Raw genomic sequence first — 3,782 nt, 5'->3', positions numbered from 1 at the left:
CGCCCCGCCCCGGTGCGGGGTGCCCGCCCCCCGCGAGCCCGGCTCCCCAGCTGCCAGGTGTGCGCTCCTGTTCCCCGAGACACCCGCGCTGCTGCCTGCCACTCTCACCGAAGCCTGGATCGCGCCCTTTTGACCCGCCCTTGGACTTGCCTTTGTGACTAGTCTCTCCTGGGAAATTGCTACTACCTACTGCCTCCCTCGTGAATGATTTCCCTCCAAAAAACTGGCCATGCAAAAGGAGCCATTTACCATCCGGGGGAAATGAGTGTCAGAGTGCTGCAGAGCTGGCCCAAGGTCCCACAGCCCGACCAGGTGCATCTGGGATTCATACCCAGATCCGAAAACCGAATGACCCTCTCTCTCTGCTGAGCCCTCTCTGAAAGGGAGCCTGGGGAGATTCACCTAATTGACTCAAGTCCCATCCCTCTCCCAGTTTACAACCCTAGTAGAGAAAAAACACACACAACAATTTGGCCTCATGGTCACATGGAAATCTAATCACAGGCCATTGCCAATAACCTGCCCACATCCCCACACCCCAGCACCTTCTGAGGGAGGAACTCCCCCTCCTCCTGCATCCAGGCTGAGCTGGGCCCCGGTCTCTGAGGAAAGGTGGTCTGTGCCATTGCATTGATGAGTTTGGGAGGAAGAGCAAGACTGGATCCCCAGACACCACAAAGCTTCCCAGGCCAGGCAGTGAGTGCTGGCTGCTCCAGGCGTGCTAGTCAGACCTCTGGTTGCTCTGAAGCCTGGACCAGTCCAGAGCTCTAAAAAAGTGTCCTAATGTACCCAAAGAGCTGAAGGTCACACCCAGAAAAGCAGAGCCTATAGCAGTGGGGCAGGAGGCCTGGCACTGATACTGTTACAATAACATGGTTACTAAATAACAGGAAAGAAATTAAAGGGAGTCTAGATAATGTAGGCATGCCATTTATACAGCTTTGACAGAAAGCTACAGTTAACTGTTAGGTCTGATCAAATAATCCAATCCACGTCCCCTCCCCTGGGAAACTGATCTTTAGATCATTTCACAACCAACATTCCCTTTTGCTTAGACCTCATTCCATTTGCTAAGACCAGTAACTTTCCCCTCCAGACCTGCCCAGGATCCGGACCCGCCCAGAGAATTCCCTGCCGAAAAAGCCAGCCTAGAGTCCTTTAAAATCTCTGACTCCCATAGCTGGGTGCTGATGCCATTTGGGGGCTCAGCCCACCTGATTTCCAGGTGACCTAAAAAGTTCATAATTCTTTTCCCCTTTCAGCCTTCTGTGTACCTCCTTTGGCGACCCTAACATTAACATTTTCCAAGTCTGTTCCAATAGATCGCTGGCGGAAGGGACAGGACAATAGAGGCATGCCCAGTAAGGTCTGGGTGATGTGGGAAGGTGACTACTTTTCAGTCACACCTGGGAATGGGGCATTGGCCAAAGGAATGTGTAGGCATGGCCACTGCAAGTGCCAGAAGATTTCATATTTACTAGTAGACTCTTGAACAAAGGAAATCTCTATCATTGCTCCAGCCTGATTCCTGGCTCCTGGCTGTTAGAAATAAGGCGAGCTCCCCAAGTCAGGGGTTCTGGTAGAATACAAAACACACTTGGGAGCCAGGCAGCAAGGCAAGCATCTTTACTTCTACGTAGAAAGGTGCTCACAGATAGTCTGGAAGCCCACGCACACCGAGCAGGCAGTCTGCTCAGGTTTATAATCCCTGATGCACCTGTCCCTTGCTCTTGATTGGAGCTCAGGCACACAGTCTTTCATGATTGGCTAATTCAAAGGGAGGGGCTGGCCTTTGCTGTTTCAAGATGGTGGCCCCAGGGGAGCTACAAGCCATGTGGCCAACATGGTGGTTGCCAAGTCACAAAGTCCAAAATGGCAGCTGTCTCAACTGCTGTTTGACAGAAAAGATGACTTGTTGACTCTCACACGGCCAAACAATGGACTGATGGACCTATTGTAGGTGCGGCCAGACCAAACCTGGGGTCAGCAACCTTGGTACTTGGGTTCTGGCTAAGAAGGAATTCAGAGCCAAGATCCAAACTGTAAGAGAACATTTATTTGGTAAGTTATACAGGTAGAAAAGTAATTCTTAAAAGAAATGGGAGAGCAGCCTGGGAAGAGGAGCAAGATGGTGGACACCGAAGAGGGTGTTTTGCAGCCGGGGGGACTCTCTACTGCCCCAATTTTGTTTAGCTTCAGTAGTAAGGCCGCCCAAAGTCAGCTGGCCCGCCAGGGAGACAGCCCTGGTGCAGCTCAGGAAGAGGATTTCTTGAAGACCGCGGAAGGGAGGAAGCGGCAGAGTGCCAATAGCCCAGAAGCCCCAGGCACTTGTCATCTCTTTGATCCAGAGCGACCACTGAAGGCAGCCACCAACACTGAGGCCCAGGCCCATCCACAGACACTGAGGCCACTGGGGATGGGATGCTGTCCCAGGCTATGAAAGAGTTCCTTGAGGAATCCAAAAACTCTCTGGAAGAAAGAGAGAATGTGAGTGTCGACTCCGTGATCCAGAAAAGATGCACCCACAGGAAAGGGGCAGGCAGCGAGCCCTGGGCAGAGCAGTGCCCAAGGCAACCGATGATGAGGCAGTCCTGTGAAGGCCTACGGGCTGTCCATGTTGCGGGGCCTGGGTTGGAAACCTGGCTGGGGCATCGACCACACCTTCAACCAAGTGGTGAAGCCCCATATAAACTCACTAAAGGGTTAGGGCTGGGCTCCAGCTTGGCTGAGGTCCAGACCCTGGCCCCCACCGGCCCCCCTCACCTACCAAGCCCAGGTGAAAAGCAAGAGAAGCATAAGGAAGACCAGCCTCAAGGACTGGTATCTGGAGGAGCCCTGTCAGAAGATGCTATAGAAAGGTGGAAGGCCTGGACCCCGACAATGTCTGGGCCATGATTCATTTGGCCATGGGAAGCCACGTGGTGACTGTGAGTGAATGCTGCCTGTGGCCTGTCTCCCAGCCCCTTCTTGGATCCCAGCCAGGAGAGCAAAACTCCCTCATCAGGGCAACAAAGCAGAACGGCCTTGTTACAGAAGGATCTTCGCAACCGGTGGGAGCTGAAGAGAGGAAGCTGAAACCCCTTCCAGACCAAGAGGAGCCTCCATCCAAGAGTGAGAAAGCAGCCTCTAGGGGGCAGCACCAGTTGCACAGGGACCTGCTTGTGTGGTTTGTGGACAAACTGTACTATTGTGGTCAGAATTACAGCACCAAGAGGATAACAGAACACATCCTCAGCCCAGACACTTGTGTGTTGGACAGATGAAGGCCAGGTCCTGGAATGCGTTAGGGAAGGCATGCTGGACACCCTCATCCCCAAGGTCCAGGGCAAACGGTTGATGGTGGTGCTGGGGCCACAGGCTGGAAGGGTGGGCCACCTGCTGGGCTGGCACAGAGGGCAGAGCCAGGCTGTGGTTCAGCTGCGGACAGAGAATCGGCTGGTGGAGCTCGCTGTGATGCCGTTTGCGAGTACATGGGCCCCACGGACTCACAGACGGACTGACCCAGGGCCCCATCCGTCCCCCGGCAGTTACCAGTTCTGTAGTGTGCGAAGCCTGCCCCTGCCAAGCAGGAGGTCACTGTCCGTCCTGCACCTGCCATGCAGCCCTGGGACAAGGCAGGGCATGCAGTGGGTAGACCAGAAGGGAAGCTCAACACACAGCTAGCATTTGCCAGCAGTTAGTGGAAAATAAAAACATTTCCAATAAAATAGACAAATACCAAAGAAATGGGCTTAGGAAACAAGTTGCAGAGGTAAAGGAAGCCACCTGGAGCTTGGGAGTGA

At 53.6% G+C, this 3,782-nt stretch overlaps 1 pseudogene across 1 annotated transcript; it reads left to right on the top strand.

Annotated features, from left to right (window-relative positions):
* The first annotated feature begins 2,128 nt into the window (after window positions 1-2,128).
* LOC311611654 (G-patch domain and KOW motifs-containing protein-like) lies at window positions 2,129-3,500 on the top strand (annotated as a pseudogene). The gene has a single exon. The product of its transcript is annotated as a G-patch domain and KOW motifs-containing protein-like (transcript).
* The last annotated feature ends 282 nt before the right edge of the window (window positions 3,501-3,782 follow it).

Source organism: Pipistrellus hanaki (genome assembly GCF_964339955.1).
Source record: "Pipistrellus hanaki genome assembly, chromosome: 1".
NCBI lineage: Eukaryota > Metazoa > Chordata > Mammalia > Chiroptera > Vespertilionidae > Pipistrellus > Pipistrellus hanaki.
This window is presented reverse-complemented; position numbering and strand designations above follow the sequence as displayed.